Source organism: Coenobita brevimanus, chromosome 93 (assembly GCF_032717465.1).
Source record: "Coenobita brevimanus isolate Jiangsu-jjx chromosome 93, ASM3271746v2, whole genome shotgun sequence".
Taxonomy (NCBI): Eukaryota; Metazoa; Arthropoda; class Malacostraca; order Decapoda; family Coenobitidae; genus Coenobita; species Coenobita brevimanus.
Genome location: NC_137046.1, coordinates 8,640,469 through 8,659,650, shown reverse-complemented (window position 1 = coordinate 8,659,650; position 19,182 = coordinate 8,640,469).

Sequence of the window (19,182 nt, the reverse complement as noted above, 5' to 3'; positions counted from 1 at the left end):
TGGGGAGGTCAGTGAGTTTGCGTCGTTCCCTCTAATATGTCATCTCCGCTACCACACCTCAGTACACCATAACAAGGGCAAGATTTAGTTTAGGTGATTCGACTGCAGTTGATTTTCGCAGACAGTATTTTTCCACACATCCTCACAAGTGACTAAAAGAAGCGTCTTATTAGATCTTGAGGGAACCTTATAGACCACGTAGCCCAAATGAATCAAAGGGCATAACGAAAGATAACATAACGAAGGATCCCATTCACTAGTTCTTGTGGCCCGACATCATCATCATCATCATCATCATCGGCCTAAAGCTGTAGGGTGAAGGTCTGAAGTCTCTTCTTTCTTTTTCCACTGAGGCCTGTTGGCTGATTGCATGTAGCATTGAGTACAGGCACATGGAAGAAAATAAAAACATATAAAAAGGAATGGGAGGGAAGGAAGAGAGGATGAAGACAAGACGTCGAGAGTTAAAAAAGGAGGCAAGGCGATGAGAATGAGGCAAGAAAGAAGGTAAAACGATGAAAGAGAGAGAGAGAGAGAGTCGAAATGAACAAGATGTCAAAGTAAGATGCCACAGTATAAAGAAATAAATTATGTGTGTGTGAGAGAGAGAGAGAGAGAGAGAGAGAGAGAGAGAGAGAGAGAGAGAGAGAGTAGTGTGAGGAATGAGAGGTGTGAGGTAGGTAAGGGCACCAGACTCCCCAGTAGGAGGGTTTACAGAGGCCCAACCAGGTCAAGAGTGTTTCCTTCAAGAGTAATGGGGTTTTTATTATTATTATTATTAATATTATTATTATTATTAATGATGGTGAGCCCCGGATCCCAATACCTCAAGAGTAAAATGTGATTATAGCTGCTCATTTGATTGTTTGATTGTTTGCTTACTGCCTCAGTTGTGGCGTATGTGTCGATCCAATGTATTGTATGTTTAAATTTTCATCTTATTCTTGAAAAAAAAATAAAAAAATGATTTAAATCAGCACCAAGGTCGTCCTTCCTTCCTTCCTTCTTTAATTCCTTCCTTCCTTCTTTAATTCCTTCCTTCCTTCCTTCCATCTTTCCTCGTTCCTTATTCCTCTTCTTTTTTTATTTTTACCGCGACGTCCCCTAGTTACAGGCGTGAAAAAATATATATATATAAAAAAAGGAAAGCAAGACTAACACTGAAAGGAGATCTATACCGATAATGCGTAAGAGAATGCGGCATACTCCCCCAGACTCCCATAAGATTCATTAAGGCTTCCCCACACAAAATCCAGCTGCAGAATCTCTAGGGGAAAGCTTTCCACACACACACACACACACACACACACACACACACACACACACACACACACACACACACACACACACGGCGACATTCACTTCGTTCTCTTGTTTTTTCCTTACCAGAAGTCAATTGTATTTGTTTTTTGTTTTTTCATTGCCAGCGTTCATTTTCTTCTTACACCCATTTTTAATTATGCTTTTGATTTTACCAGCGTACACAGTTTTTCTATCCGCTTTTACTTTTTTTTTTTTTTCATCGTTCACTTTTTTTTTACAACGTTATCTCTTATTATTTCCACGAACAGTCATTTACTTTCCCCTCCAGCGTTCATTTTTTTAAATCATCGGTCATTTTTATTTACCAGCGTTCAGTATTTTTTTCTGTCAGCTTTCACCTTTTTTTCTTATTATTGAATCATTTTTACTTCCTGCCATCAAATGCCATACCTTGTGAAATGGACCACAGAACCACTCAACACAATACCTAAACCATATAATCCAGGCTTCACTTACAGGCAAAACTATCCTATCCGTACTGACTGTGTCTTATTCTTTTATCATTTTAGAAACACTTCTTGCCATCACCCCTCTGTCATCTTACTTACATGAGTGACCCATATATATCCTTCATATTCCGCCTTTCTTGCATGCAATTACCAAACTAATTTCTAAGTCAAGAAATTAGTAGAAAATGGGGCTCAATGGGGGAGTTATTTTTGTTGGCGGGGTTTTTGTTGGTCTGTGTGGTCGGTGCGATAGTGGCAGGGTTGGTTTAGCGGAGAGAGGGCTGGATTGTGTAGGAGGAAGACTGCTAAGGGGCTGTGGGGGCGTTGTGCAGGAGAGGGGTGGGCTAGACCGGGGCCGTGATGAGGCTGACGAAGGGTGTGTTGGATACGTGGTGCGGGTGGTGGGGGCGGTGCTGAGACGCCACCCCAGCACCCACCTCACCTTATCCCACACAACCCCCATCAGGTTCACCACAGCCCATGAACAACGCAACCCAGGCCCCCCCTCACCACTGCCCTCACAACCACCTACATATCCAACGCCCTCCCCACTCTGCCCACACACCCCGCCCCTCTTACGACCACAGGGCCCGACGACGCCAACCACGTCACTACCACGTGCATTCCCCCTGCCCTGGCCCTGACTACTGCTGGCGAAGAGGACTGATGTTTGCGTTGGCCATGACGACCGATGTAAGGGGGCAGGATGGGTGTGCAGGGGGGTGAGCCAAAGCATGGCGGACATTAACTTAGTCAAGTCCAAAAGTATAGAGCTTAGGCGTCCCCATGAACATAACGAGTGCGATACGGTGCCCCTTCATAGGTAATGCAGCGTCCGGAGGACTTATACCAGTGCCTGCACATCTCCCTGAACAGGGACCTGCACCGACACTTACTACATTCCTGGGCCGCCTGTATGATCTGTATAGATTCGGCTTTCATATAGGTGTATTGTAAATGGCACAGGAGGCTTCGTGGCGCCTCTTTAGACGGTGAATTCTGCACAATATTCATTAACGAATTGTATGTTGCATCCTCTTTGGATTGGCAAAATATAGGAAAAATAATGATGCATTATGTGCAGAAAAAATCCTTAAGGAACAGTGTTACGAAATCTCCAAAACCGTTTACAATACGAATCAATGTCATTAAGGTTAATGTTGCTCCGCTAGGCTCCGACCACCCACTGACACTCGGGTTTGTAGGCCTCAAGCAGGCCACGCCACACCGACCACCAGAGCCAACGAGAAAATCAGCCCCGCCACTTCCCGAGCAATCTCTGCCCCTGGCGGATCCCTAATAGTGTAGTTGCCCAAGGTAGTTGCATGCGCTCGGGCTGGGGAAGGTGCCTGTGCAAGCCCTGACTATGTCAGGGCTGGGGAAGGTGCCTGTGCACACCCTGACTGTGTCAGCGCTGGGGAAGGTACTTGTGCACTCCCTGACTGTGTCAGGGCTGGGGAAGGTACCTGTGCACATCAGGGCTTGGGAAGGTACCTGTGCACACCCTGACTGTGTCAGGGCTGGTTAAGGTACCTGTGCACACCCTGACTGTGTCAGGTCTGGGGAAGGTACATGTACACATCCTGACTATGTAGAGGCTGGGGAAAGTACTTGTGCACACCCGGACAGTGTCAGGGTTGGGGAAGGTACCTGTGCACACCCTGACTGTGTCAGGGCTGGAGAAGGTACCTGTGCACACCCTGACTGTGTAAGGGCTGGGAAGCTACCTGTGCACACCCTGACTGTGTCAGGGCTAGGGAAGGTACCTGTGCACACCCGGACTGTGTCAGGGCTGGGGAAGGTACATGTGCACACCCTGACTATGTCAGGGCTGGGGAAAGTACTTGTACACACCCTGACTGTGTCAGGGCTGGGAAAGGTACCTGTGCACACCCTGACATAGTCAAGGCTGAGGAAGATACCTGTGCACACCCTGACTGTGTCAGGGCTGGGGAAGGTACCTGTCCACATCAGGGCTTGCGAAGGTACCTGTACACACCCTGACTGTGTCAGGGCTGGCTAACGTAAATGTGCACACCCAGGCTGAGTCAAGGCTGGGGAGGGCCACCCGTGCACACCCTGGCTGTGTCAGGGCTGGGGAAGGTACCTGCGCACACCCTGACTTTGTCAAGGCTGGGGAAGGTACTTGTGAACACCCTGACTGTGTCACAGCTGAAAAAGGTACCTGTGCACATCAGGGCTTGGGAAGGTACATGTGCACACCGCGACTGTGTCAGGGCCGGGGAAGGTACCTGTGCACACCCTGACTGTGTCAAGGAGGGGGAAAGTACTTGTGCACACTCTCACTGTGTCAGGGCTTGGGAAGGTATTTGTGCACACCCTGACTTTGTCAGGACTGGGGAATATAAATGTGCACACCCTGACTGTGTCAGAGCTGGGGAAGGTACCTGTGCACACCTTGACTGTCTCAGGGCTTGGGAAGGTACATGTGCACACCCTGACTGTGTCAGGGCTGGGAAAGGTACCTGTGCACACCCTGACTGTGTCAGGGCTGGGGAAGGTACCTGTGCACACCCTGACTATGTCAGGGCTGGGGAAGGTACCTGTGCACACCCTGACTGAGTCAGGGCTGGGGAAGGTACCTGTGCACATCCTGACTGTGTCAGGGCTGGGGAAGGTACCTGTGCACAACCTGGCTGTATCAGTACTGGGGACTGCACCTGTGCACACCCTGACTGTGTCGGGGCTGGGGAAGGTACCTGTGCACACCATGACTGTCTCAGGGCTGGAGAAGGAACCTGTGCACACACTGACTGTGTCACGGCTGGGAAGGTACTTGTGCACATCCTGACTGTGTCAGGGCCTGGGAAGGTACTTGTGCACACCCTGACTGTGTCAGGGCTGGGAAAGGTACCTGTGCACACCCTGATTGTGTCAGGGCTGGGGAAGGTACCTGTGCACACCCTGACTGAGTCAGGGCTGGGGAAGGTACCTGTGCACAACCTGGCTGTGTCAGTACTGGGGACTGTACCTGTGCACACCCTGACTGTGTCGGGGCTGGGGACAGTACTAGTGCACACCCTGACTGTGTCAGGGGTGGAGAAGGCACCTGTGCACACCCTGACTATGTTATGGGTGGGGAAGGTACCTGTGCTCATCCTGACTGTCAGGGCTGGAGAAGGTACAGGTGCAAACCCTCACTGTGTCAGGGCTGGGGAAAGTACCCGTGCACACTTTGACTGTGTCGGGTCTGGGAAGGTACCTGTGCACACCCTGACTATATTATGGCTGCAGAAGGTACCTGTGCAAACCTTAACAGTGTCACGGCTTGAGAAGGTATTTGTGCACACCCTGATTGTGTTAGAGCTGGGGAAGGTACCAGTGCACACTCTGACTGTGTCAGAGTTTGAGAGGGAACTTCTGCACACCTTGACTGTGTCAGGGCTGGAGAAGGTGCCTGTGCACACCCTGACTATGTCAAGGCTGGGGAAGGTACATGTACACACCCTGACTGTGTCAGGGCTTGGGAAGGTAAATGCACACACTCTGACTGTGTCAGGGCTGGTGAAGGTACATATTCTCACCCTGACTGTGTCAGGGCTGGGGAAGGTGCTTGTGCACACCCTGACTGTGTCAGAGCTGTTGAAGGTACCTGTGCACACCCTGACTATGTAAGGGCTGGGGAAAGTAATTTTGCACACCTTGATTGCGTCAGGGCTGCCGAATGTACCTGTGCACACCCTGATTGTGTCAAGGCTGGGAAAGTACCTGTGAAAACCCTGACTGTTTCAGGGCTGGGGAAGGTACTTTTGCACACCCTGACTGTGTCAGGACTGGGGAATATAAATGTGCACACCCTGACTGTGTCAGAGCTGGGGAAGGTACCTGTGAACACCTTGACTGTCTCAGGGCTTGGGAAGGTACTTGTGCGCACCCTGACTGTGTCAGGGCTTGGGAAGGTACATGTGCACACCCTGACTGTGTCAGGGCTGGGAAAGGTACCTGTGCACACCCTGACTGTGTCAGGGCTGGGGAAGGTACCTGTGCACACCCTGACTGTGTCAGGGCTGGGGAAGGTACCTGTGCACACCCTGACTGAGTCAGGGCTGGGGAAGGTACCTGTGCACAACCTGGCTGTGTCTGTACTGGTGACTGTACCTGTGCAAACCCTGACTGTGTCGGGGCTGGGGAAGGTACCTGTGCACACCCTGATTGTGTCAGGGCCTGGGAAGGTACTTGTGCACACCCTGACTCCGTCAGGGATGGGAAAGGTACCTGTGAACATCAAGGCTTGGGAAGGTACCTTTGAACAAGCTGACTGTGTCAGGGCTGGTTAAGGTACATGTACACACCCTGACTTTGTTAGGACTGGTTAAGGTACCTGTGCACACCTTGACTGTCTCAGGGCTGGAGAAGGAACCTGTGCACACCCTGACTGTGTCAGGGCTGGGAAGGTACTTGTTCACATCCTGACTGTGTCAGGGCCTGGGAAGGTACTTGTGCACACCCTGACTCTGTCAGGGATGGGGAAGGTACCTGTAAACATCAAGGCTTGGGAAGGTACCTTTGAACAAGCTGACTGTGTCAGGGCTGGTTAAGGTACATGTGCACACCCTGACTTTGTTAGGACTGGTTAAGGTACCTGTGCACACCTTCTGTGTCAGGGCTGGAGAAGGAACCTGTGCACACCCTGACTGTGTCAGGGCTGGGAAGGTACTTGTGCACATCCTGACTGTGTCAGGGCTGGGGAAGTTACCTGTGCACACCCTGACTGTGTCAGAGCTGGGGAAGGTACCTGTGCACACCTTGACTGTGTCAGGGCTGGGGTAGGTACCTGTGCACACCCTAACTGTGTCAGGGCTGGGGAAGGTACCTGTGCACACCCTGACTGTGTCAGGGCTGGGGAAGGTACCTGTGCACACCCTGACTGTGTCAGGGCTGGGGAAGGTACCTGTGCACACCCTGACTGTGTCAGGGCTGGGGAAGGTACCTGTGCACTCCCTGACTGTGTCATCACTGGCTAACGTACATGTGCGCATCCTGGCTGAGTCAGGGCTAGGGAAGGTACCAGTGCACAACCTGGCTGTGTCAGAACTGGGGACTGTACCTGTGCACACCCTGACTGTGTCGGGGCTGGGGACAGTACTTGTGCACACCCTGACTGTGTCAGGGGTGGAGAAGGCACCTGTGCACACCCTGACTATGTTATGGGTGGGGAAGGTACCTGTGCTCATCCTGACTGTCAGGGCTGGAGAAGGTACCGGTGCAAACCCTCACTGTGTCAGGGCTGGGGAAAGTACCCGTGCACACTTTGACTGTGTCGGGTCTGGGAAGGTACCTGTGCACACCCTGACTATATTATGGCTGCAGAAGGTACCTGTGCAAACCCTAACAGTGTCACGGCTTGAGAAGGTATTTGTGCACACCCTGACTGTGTTAGAGCTGGGGAAGATACCCGTGCACACTCTGACTGTGTCATAGTTTGAGAGGGAACTTCTGCACACCTTGACTGTGTCAGGGCTGGAGAAGGTGCCTGTGCACACCCTGACTATGTCAAGGCTGGGGAAGGTACATGTACACACCCTGACTGTGTCAGGGCTTGGGAAGGTAAATGCGCACACTCTGACTGTGTCAGGGCTGGTGAAGGTACATATTCTCACCCTGACTGTGTCAGGGCTGGGGAAGGTGCTTGTGCACACCCTGACTGTGTCAGGGCTGTTGAAGGTACCTGTGCACACCCTGACTATGTAAGGGCTGGGGAAAGTAATTTTGCACACCTTGATTGCGTCAGGGCTGCCGAATGTACCTGTGCACACCCTGATTGTGTCAAGGCTGGGAAAGTACCTGTGAAAACCCTGACTGTTTCAGGGCTGGGGAAGGTACTTTTGCACACCCTGACTGTGTCAGGACTGGGGAATATAAATGTGCACACCTTGACTGTGTCAGAGCTGGGGAAGGTACCTGTGAACACCTTGACTGTCTTAGGGCTTGGGAAGGTACTTGTGCGCACCCTGACTGTGTCAGGGCTTGGGAAGGTACATGTGCACACCCTGACTGTGTCAGGGCTTGGGAAGGTACATGTGCGCACCCTGACTGTGTCAGCGCTTGGGAAGGTACATGTGGACACCCTGACTGTGTCAGGGCTGGGAAAGGTACCTGTGCACACCCTGACTGTGTCAGGGCTGGGGAAGGTACCTGTGCACACCCTGGCTGTGTCAGGGCAGGGGAAGGTACCTGTGCACACCCTGACTATGTCAGGGCTGGGGAAGGTACCTGTGCACACCCTGACTGAGTCAGGGCTGGGGAAGGTACCTGTGCACAACCTGGCTGTGTCAGTACTGGGGACTGTACCTGTGCACACACTGACTGTGTCAGGGCTGGGGAAGGTACCTGTTCACACCTTGATTGTGTCAGGGCCTGGGAAGGTACTTGTGCACACCCTGACTCTGTCAGGGATGGGAAAGGTTCCTGTGAACATCAAGGCTTGGGAAGGTACCTTTGAACAAGCTGACTGTGTCAGGGCTGGTTAAGGTACATGTACACACCCTGACTTTGTTAGGACTGGTTAAGGTACCTGTGCACACCTTGACTGTCTCAGGGCTGGAGAAGGAACCTGTGCACACCCTGACTGTGTCAGGGCTGGGAAGGTACTTGTTCACATCCTGACTGTGTCAGGGCCTGGGAAGGTACTTGTGCACACCCTGACTATGTCAGGGATGGGAAAGGTACCTGTAAACATCAAGGCTTGGAAAGGTACCTTTGAACAAGCTGACTGTATCAGGGCTGGTTAAGGTACATGTGCACACCCTGACTTTGTTAGGACTGGATAAGGTACCTGTGCACACCTTCTGTGTCAGGGCTGGAGAAGGAACCTGTGCACACCCTGACTGTGTCAGGGCTGGGAAGGTACTTGTGCACATCCTGACTGTGTCAGGGCTGGGGAAGTTACCTGTGCACACCCTGACTGTGTCAGAGCTGGGGAAGGTACCTGTGCACACCTTGACTGTGTCAGGGCTGGGGTAGGTACCTGTGCACACCCTAACTGTGTCAGGGCCGGGGAAGGTACCTGTGTACACCCTGACTATGTCAGGGTTGGGGAAGGTACCTGTGCACACCCTGACTGTGTCAGGGCTGGGGAAGGTACCTGTGCACACCCTGACTGTGTCAGGGAAGGGGAAGGTACCTGTGCACTCCCTGACTGTGTCATCACTGGCTAACGTACATGTGCGCGTCCTGGCTGAGTCAGGGCAAGGGAAGGTACCTGCGCACAACCTGGCTGTGTCAGAACTGGGGACTGTACCTGTGCACACCCTGTCTGTGTCGGGGCTGGGGACAGTACTTGTGCACACCCTGACTGTGTCAGGGGTGGAGAAGGCACCTGTGCACACCCTGACTATGTTATGGGTGGGGAAGGTACCTGTGCTCATCCTGACTGTCAGGGCTGGAGAAGGTACCTGTGCAAACCCTCACTGTGTCAGGGCTGGGGAAAGTACCCGTGCACACTTTGACTGTGTCGGGTCTGGGAAGGTACCTTTTTTTTTTTTTTTTTTTTTTATGCGAGGAAGAAGGAACCAAAGGCCATGAGCCCGCAGTAACGGTTCCCTCCAAGAGAAAAAGAAAATACAATAGAGAGCCAAATTCAAGATCCGATCATTTTGAGATGCCTGGATACACTGCGTTTGAAAGACTGGAGATCATAGGCAGCAGGAAATACTGATAGAGGGAGACAGTTCCAGAGCTGACCTGTTTCATAAATGAAAGACTGGGAGTAACGGTTAACTCTTGCATTAGAGAGTTGGACAGAAAAGGGATGAGAGTTTGCTGCCAGACGGGTGCTACGCGCCCTCGTAGAGGTGGAGGAATGCAAGCAGACACTTCAGAGGAGCAGTGACCATTAAAGTAGCGATAGAAAAGAGATAAAGATGCAACAGTGCGGCGAAGAGACAGAGGTTGAAGGGAGTCAGTAAGAGGAGGAGAGTTAATGAGACGAAAAGCCTTTGACCAGTGCACACCCTGACTATATTATGGCTGCAGAAGGTACCGGTGCAAACCCTCACTGTGTCAGGGCTGGGGAAAGTACCCGTGCACACTTTGACTGTGTCGGGTCTGGAAAGGTACCTGTGCACACCCTGACTATATTATGGCTGCAGAAGGTACCTGTGCAAACCCTAACAGTGTCACGGCTTGAGAAGGTATTTGTGCACACCCTGATTGTGTTAGAGCTGGGGAAGGTACCAGTGCACACTCTGACTGTGTCAGAGTTTGAGAGGGAACTTCTGCACACCTTGACTGTGTCAGGGATGGAGAAGGTGCCTGTGCACACCCTGACTATATCAAGGCTGGGGAAGGTACATGTACACACCCTGATTGTGTCAGGGCTTGGGAAGGTAAATGCGCACACTCTGACTGTGTCAGGGCTGGTGAAGGTACATATTCTCACCCTGACTGTGTCAGGGCTGGGGAAGGTGCTTGTGCACACCCTGACTGTGTCAGGGCTGTTGAAGGTACCTGTGCACACCCTGACTATGTAAGGGCTGGGGAAAGTAATTTTGCACACCTTGATTGCGTCAGGGCTGCCGAATGTACCTGTGCACACCCTGATTGTGTCAAGGCTGGGAAAGTACCTGTGAAAACCCTGACTGTTTCAGGGCTGGGGAAGGTACTTTTGCACACCCTGACTGTGTCAGGACTGGGGAATATAAATGTGCACACCCTGACTGTGTCAGAGCTGGGGAAGGTACCTGTGAACACCTTGACTGTCTCAGGGCTTGGGAAGGTACTTGTGCGCACCCTGACTGTGTCAGTGCTTGGGAAGGTACATGTGCACACCCTGACTGTGTCAGGGCTGGGAAAGGTACCTGTGCACACCCTGACTGTGTCAGGGCTGGGGAAGGTACCTGTGCACACCCTGGCTGTGTCAGGGCAGGGGAAGGTACCTGTGCACACCCTGACTATGTCAGGGCTGGGGAAGGTACCTGTGCACACCCTGACTGAGTCAGGGCTGGGGAAGGTACCTGTGCACAACCTGGCTGTGTCAGTACTGGGGACTGTACCTGTGCACACCCTGACTGTGTCGGGGCTGGGGAACGTACCTGTGCACACCCTGATTGTGTCAGGGCCTGGGAAGGTACTTGTGCACACCCTGACTCTGTCAGGGATGGGAAAGGTACCTGTGAACATCAAGGCTTGGGAAGGTACCTTTGAACAAGCTGACTGTGTCGGGGCTGGGGAAGGTACCTGTGCACACCCTGATTGTGTCAGGGCCTGGGAAGGTACTTGTGCACACCCTGACTCTGTCAGGGATGGGAAAGGTACCTGTGAACATCAAGGCTTGGGAAGGTACCTTTGAACAAGCTGACTGTGTCAGGGCTGGTTAAGGTACATGTACACACCCTGACTTTGTTAGGACTGGTTAAGGTACCTGTGCACATCTTGACTGTCTCAGGGCTGGAGAAGGAACCTGTGCACACCCTGACTGTGTCAGGGCTGGGAAGGTACTTGTTCACATCCTGACTGTGTCAGGGCCTGGGAAGGTACTTGTGCACACCCTGACTCTGTCAGGGATAGGGAAGGTACCTGTAAACATCAAGGCTTGGAAAGGTACCTTTGAACAAGCTGACTGTATCAGGGCTGGTTAAGGTACATGTGCACACCCTGACTTTGTTAGGACTGGTTAAGATACCTGTGCACACCTTCTGTGTCAGGGCTGGAGAAGGAACCTGTGCACACCCTGACTGTGTCAGGGCTGGGAAGGTACTTGTGCACACCCTGACTGTGTCATGGCTTGGGAAAGTACCTGTGCACACCCTGACTGTGTCAGTGCTGGGGAAGGTACGTGTGTACATCAGGGCTTATGAAGGTACCTGTACACACCCTAACTGTGTCAGGGCTGGCTAACGTACATGTGCACACCTGGGCTGAATCGGGGTTGGGGATGGCACTTGTGCACACCCTGGCTGTGTCAGGGCTGGGGAAGGTACATGTGGACACCCTGACCGTGTCAGGGCTGGGAAGGTACCTGTGCACACCCAGACTATGTTATGGCTGGAGAAGGTACCTGTGCAAACCCTGACAGTGTCAGGGCTTGGAAAGGTACTTGTGCACACCCTGACTGTGTCAGGGCTGGGGAAGGTACATGTGGACACCCTGGCTGTGTCAGGGCTGGGAAGGTACCTGTGCACACCCAGACTATGTTATGGCTGGAGAAGGTACCTGTGCAAACCCTGACAGTGTCAGGGCTTGGAAAGGTACTTGTGCACACCCTGACTGTGTCAGGGCTGGGAAGAGTACCTGTGCACACCCTGACTTTGTCAAGGCTGGGGAAGGTACCTGTACACACCTTGACTGTGTCAGGGCTGTGTAAGGTACCTGTGCACATCAGAGCTTGGGACGGTACCTTTCCACACCCTGACTGTGTCAGGGCTTGTTAAGGTACATGTGCACATCCTTGCTGTGTTAGGGTTGGGGAAGGTACCTGTGCACACCCTGACAGTGTCAGGGCTGGGGAAAGTACTAATTCACGTCCTGACTGTGTCAGGGCTGGGGAAGATACCTTTGCACACCCTGACTCTGTCGGGGCTGGGAAGGTACCTGTGCACACCTTGACTATGTCAAGGCTGGGGAAGGTACCTGTGCACACTCTGGGTGTGTCAGGGCTGGCTAACGTACATGTGCACACCCTGGCTGAGTCAGGGCTGGGGATGGTACCTGTAATCATCAGGGCTGAGGAAGGTACCAGTGCTCACCCTGACTGTGTCAGGGCTGAGGAAGGTACCTGTGCACCCCCTGACTTAGTCAGGGCTAGGAAAGGTACCTGTGCACATCCTGATTTTGTCAGGGCTGGGGAAGGTACCTGTTCACACCCTGATTGTGTCAGGGCTGGGGAAGGTACCTGTGCACACCCTGACTGTGTCGGGGTTGGGAAGGTACCTGTGCACACCTTGACTATGTCAAGGCTGGGGAAGGTACCTGTGCACACCCAGACTGTGTCAGGAATGGTGAAGATACCTGTGCACACCCTGACTGTGTCAGGGCTGGGAAGGTTTCTGTGAATTACTGATTTTGATTTTGTACTCAAATGGACTTAATTGTTTGCTCCATACCTTTAGTATTGAGGTAAACAATAAATCATTCGTTCCTTGTTTGCAGCATGCTAGTCTCATTCATCTTAACGGGGCCGATTTTTTCCCCGGTTAATTTACATATGTCAGTGACACAAAAAGACTATGCTTTGTCTGTACTTCTTTATCCCTGCAGGAGGATGGTGGAATGTTGGATAAGAACAACTTCAGTCCAGTGACGTAACTTTTGATATATTCTCATTGCCAGTCGATTTTATTTATGCCGATGAATCTCTGCGAAGCAGATTAAAATCGAATGAAGTTTCGTCTTCTGAATTCCTGATGTCAGTACATATGTGGGAGCTCGAGCAAGAACATAACCTACCACAACAGCCACACCCATAGCCCGATTATAAAACTACATGTGTGGTCAAAACAGTGATAAAACGATCGTAGGATTGGACTCATAGATGGATAAAAAGATAGATACCTGTAGATATAGATATAGATGAAGATATCGAGAAAAAGAGTGATTTTGAGTTGATTTTTTTTTTTTTTTTTTTTTTTGTGATGGTGGTGGCGGTGATGATGAATTTTAAGAATGTGAATGTAATAATATCCACAACACCCCCCAGCCAAACACCCCCATTACCTACCACATCACACCCATAGCATCATAACCACAGACACACCAAGCACACAACGCTCTCAGTTTTACTTCACATCACAACCACAACATACCCTCATTACCTACCGCACCACACCCATAGTATCACCACAACCACACCACCATCTCACGACCATCGCACCACACCACCACCACAGCCATTATCGATCACACCATGCCCACAGCATCACTACAACCAGAAACACACCACTAGGTACACAGCACCCTTATTATTGCCACATAGCACCCACCACCTCACCACCATCACACTACACCTCCATCACAACACACCCTCATAGCACCACCACAAACACACAACTAGACAAACGACACCCCCATGACTACTACACAGCATTCCCCACCATCACACCACACCACCAAACTCTGTCATAGTGCTTTATTAGTAAAGTGAGAGGCACATCAGAGGCCCCCAGGAGGGACGAGGACCTTTACTTAATATTCCATAATCATCTTAGCATCACCTTTGGGCTGGGGCAGCGCAGGTGTGTGTGTGTGTGAGAGAGAGAGAGAGAGAGAGAGAGAGAGAGAGAGAGAGAGAGAGAGAGAGAGAGAGAGAGAGGAGAGAGGAGAGAGGAGAGAGAGAGAGTAGGGTAGGGAAGTGAGAGAAGGTGAAGGGGAGTATTAGATTTGCCCCTGCCATAAACAGATTAATGGTACCCTATTGGCACTAACTTTGAGATTCCTGCCACTCACTCTCAGCTGAATGTAAACGAATCTTTAGCGGTAGCCGGAACAAAATACCATAGTCCTTTTATCTTAACTTGATTCTGATTATCGTCATTTTACAGCCTATTCCATGTTGTTCAGTGGCAGAATAAGACAGCACTACTGCTCTAAATCCTTTCCACTGTACTTGGTTGTGATTAGTAGCATTATTTTTAAAGTTAATCTCTTGTTACAACTTAGCATTCAAGATGGAGGGTTGGCAGTTTTAGGCCAAGTTGGAGTAAAAAGCAGTGTACTGATACCGTGACCATGAGAAGGCTAATACTTTGCGTTTTACAAAGTACACTTCACTGTCTCGCAATTGTTGAGCTAATGGCAGTATGTGTGGGTTGACCTATAGTTTTTTTTACCTTAATTTGAACAAGATATCTGTCCTTTTGCGGCTTATTTCACGTAACTCAGTGGCAGAAGAAGACAATGCTACAGCTGAACACCCTTTCGATGGCGCCTCTTCATGGCTTGCATCATATTCTAGTGCTAATCAGTTGTTACAGTTCAGGATTCAAGGTGGAGAGATAGCCTCAGGCCAAATTAGAGTAAAACTGCTATAGCATTTTCAGTATCCCATGTCGTAGTTTCCCTTGCCACTGTAACGAGCAAAATTTCGCCAACAGTCTCCCGCCTGTATTGTGTCCTGTCTACAGTATTTCTCATTCCTCCTCGAACGTCATAAATCATCTATCCTTTTCATATTATTTTTTTTATTGGTTGGTTTACATTACTATCACATAACCCATTAACTTATAACACCAGCCAGCCAGCAGGAAAATGTCGGCACACTTTTGGGGCCGTATTCTGATTGGCATTGAAGGCTTGGTAGCACCTATTTGTATGCGATTTATTTCCATACTATACCGTAATATTCCCATGTACGGTATGTATCTCTTTCTAATCTCCATATACTGTACTTCGCATCAGTAACATACAAAAGAATATAAAGTTTAACATGCATAGAAAAGGCGTTATGAAACCATCGAAGACAACGAGAATACTGCCCTTAATCATGGTAGTACACCTGACCTTTACCCACCTTCACCTACCTTCACCTTCACCCTCCCACACCTTCACTCACCATCACCTGCATAACCACCTCAGGATCACCGTCGAAAGTACAGCAAGTCCTCGCTAAAGGTTTTCCCTCATAGATACGGGAGCTTCTCTTGGAGCAGCCTACAATATTCAGACAGTGACAACCTAAGTTTTTTCGGACTCCAGGTTTTTCACTCCTGTATATTTAGCGATGCCTCACATGACGGCCACCGTGTGTTTGTCATGTCTACTGTTATGATCTTTATTATTATTATTATTATTATTATTAATTATCATTGCGGTTAAGTCCACAGTACAGGTAAATATAAAAAGTACTGTTTATGATCCGGTGGTACATATAAAATCGATTTACCATCCATACCGCCTGTGTGACAAAAACTATGATATTTTGGGACTCACATACGGCTATTAACAAGGACACACTATACTGCAGCCGGGCACAGGTACTTCAAAGACTATGTGCTTTCATTCACACCATCACAGGGTGAGTCGAGGACTGGGAATGGTCTGGCCGCAGGCGAAAATCATCTAAACTGCGCATGCGCCGGAGTCTCGTCGCTGATTGGCCCATGTTTTCTCTCAGCTGACAGATGTAAACAACAGAATTTTAAGCAAATACAATAGTAGAAACTAACAAAATTTTGGACCTTTTGTTTGTCACAGATTTAGATGGGTAGGCTATTATAATATTATTGTACTGTCTGTCACTCACACACAGCTTTGGAAGCTTGAAAATATATTTCCTTTAGTAATCGACGATTTATGAACGAATTTCATAATCATGTTGCAAATGACAGGTTTGGACTTGAGTTGTCAGATTGGCTTTGAAGTAAATATATATTTTTTCTTGGCGACAAAAATTGTCTTAGCTAAATACCTTATGCACGTTTCTCTTAGCCTAGCTTATTCTACAGGAGCTGGGGCATGTTAAACTGGTTTTAGTGTCTAATATGCGGAATATGAGGTTTTCCCTATAGGCCCGTACTATCTATTTATCTATCTATTGCCAGACGCCATAATCCCGTAAGGGGTGGCCACTTGACTCTGAGTTATTTGTTTTACAGGGAGGGGCACTAACCCTCCACCAACCCACCTGTTGACACGTAGGGAGCACGTATGGTTTGGTTATATGGTTACCACCCAGCGTTGTAAATGGTTTCTTGGCTTATAGGAAACCATTTGGCCTGTCACTCAATGTAAAGCCACCTGTAATGGAAAGAAAAACAGTAAGAAGTGACAGGAAAGATGGGAGAAATAGGAAGAGAGGAGGGCAGGCACAGAAAAAGAATGATAAAGGCCAAGGAAGAAGTAGGCAGCACTACATCAAGTGTGCTGCCTACTTCTTCCTTAGCCTTTATCATTCTTTATCTGATATATGTTTTTAAGTCATTCTATGATATTTTCTTGTGTATTTGGATGTTTCCTACAATAGGTTACATTACGTTAGGTTAGGTTAGTACAAGAGTAATATTTTTATCATTTCTGACAGAAATGAATGTCAGCTTTGAACTAATCACATTATAAAACATAAAAAAAAAAGATAAAGTAAAGCTTCAAAGTGAGTTGGGTGTAGTTCTGGAAATTTACCCTTTTAGTATTCGATGATTTAAGAACGAATTTGATAATCGTGTTGCAAACGACAGGTTTGGACTTCAGTTTCTCAGCCTATTCTACAAGAGCTGGGACTTGTTTTTGTTATTCTGGTTTTAGTGTCTAATCCGCGGAATATGAGGTTTTACCCTATATACTGATATATTCACACCTACAATAACGACTTGCCTTTGCAGCAGGGTAAGTGGGCAGGCCTTGATGGAGGGGTAAAGGCATAAGAAATGGGCATCATTTAGAAATTTCGTTATTAGTGGAAATGTGAGATACACCAAATCGACGCTGAAAGCATCACAACATACAAAACAAATATATTAAAAAAAAATAATATATTATTTCTTAAACCTAACCCAACATAATAACCTAACCTAACCTGACCTAGGCTAATGCAGTCTAAGGTCACAACATTAAAAAATTGCTTTAAACATACATTCTTAAAGCAGGGAATCTTTGATTGCACTCTTTACATATTAAAGTCGTAGGCCTATTGGATGGAGCTGTTACACCGTGGGTAATCTTTTCTTGCCTCCTCTTGTTACTGACTATAGAGAATGTTTTATCACAAATGTTGCACCTCAATTGTGGGTCAACAGTCGTACTTGTGGGACAGTCACGTATTTTTGTCTTTGCACTTTTTAGCTGTTCCATCGTTCTGTTTACAGGCGCCAGCTAAGAGAAAACGGATCAATCAGCGACGAGACTCTCTGGCGCATGCGCGGTTTAGATGATTTTCGCCTGCGGCCAGGCCCTTCCCAGATCAAGGCTGCCAACCGTTCCAAAAATGACACATTGGTAAATTTGTAATAAAATCAATTTTTACTGTATGCATTTCCGATTGAGTGTAAAATGGTACGGTAATTGCCTTTTTTTTTTTTTTTTTTTTTTTTTTTTTACAATCACTGGTTTGTCAGCAGGTGGTGTCTCCCGCATATTTGATATTATTAGCAAAAATGGGCGATTGTGTATCCTACGCAACGCAACAAACCAATCTTTGAACCTCAGTTAGGTTTCAGTGTATGTTTATGTTGAGGTGGGTTGGGTGCTGCAAGTGCACATACTCTGCTACAATTACCACATTTTGGGGGGCTGAACTGCTTGTGTGCTGACTCGGTGTTCACTACAGTTTAAACACAAACCCACAGTGAAACTCTGGACATAGAAATCAAAGTGATACAGTGAAATGGCATAGAAAAACACTTGATTTAGTGGACAATTAAATGATCAGTCCTAGGACTCGCCTAGATGTTTTGGCGCATCGAGACATTACACGGTACTGTGACGGTAATGCACGTGTGACGAAAACTGTGGTGGACTTGGCAGGCTGGAGATTGTGCAGGTCAGTGTGATTTTAATGGCTGGGTTTAGGGAGGAAAGGAAAATTGGAAAGATGATAAATAGTAAATGTTTTTGTCAATAAATGTTTGCGGGTAGGGTCTGTTTTTAGGCTGCATGATTAGACTATTATTATTATTATTATTATTATTATTATTATTACACCCTCGCGAAGCAAAACATAATCCGTGTGTGTGTGTGTGTGTAATTCACCGGGTCGGTCAGGATCACTTGATGGTCATGATCGTCAGCTTTTACCCTCCCGGAAGGGAGCTGAGAGCTCATATAGTCCGATCTAAGGGCAAGGCTGTGATCTTCACACACCCACACACCCGTCCCCTTGCTCAAGGAGGACAGTAACCACCCACTTCGTCAGTGAAACTTTTCGCAACCTGAGCGAGGCGCGAACTCCCGTCCAGCAGTTGGCAAGCGAGAGCGTTACCACTGCACCAGCGCGCGGTGTGTGTGTGTGTGTGTGTGTGTGTGTGTGTGTGATAGCATCATTTTTTTCTGAACATTTTCCTCCAGACACTATGCTATTTAAAAATAGGTGCGGGATTATTTTCAGTGTTATATGTTTATTTTTCCTTAATCCTGCTGTGCAAAATAAGCAGGCGAACCTTTCGGGACCTACAAGGCTAGTTTTCCCAGTCGCTGACAGATGCCATCAAACACCCTTATTTCACCGATTGTGTACTAATGTACTAATGTGTGAATGATGAAGTGAAAGAGAGAGAGATTATTCAGGTGCTTGAGGATGCATAAGTGGATATATGTGGATTGACTGAAATGGAAAGGTGAAAGGGTGAGAGAATGGGAGTATGGTTTAGGTATATGTGCGGGAGTCAATGAAAATGAGAGGGCAAGAGAGGGAGTATGTCTGATGATAAGCAAGAAGTGGAAGGAGAATATAAGAGAGTATGGAACAGTGGGTGCAAGGATTGTATGGGTGAGGATGAAAGTAGGTATACAAGCGTGGGCGATG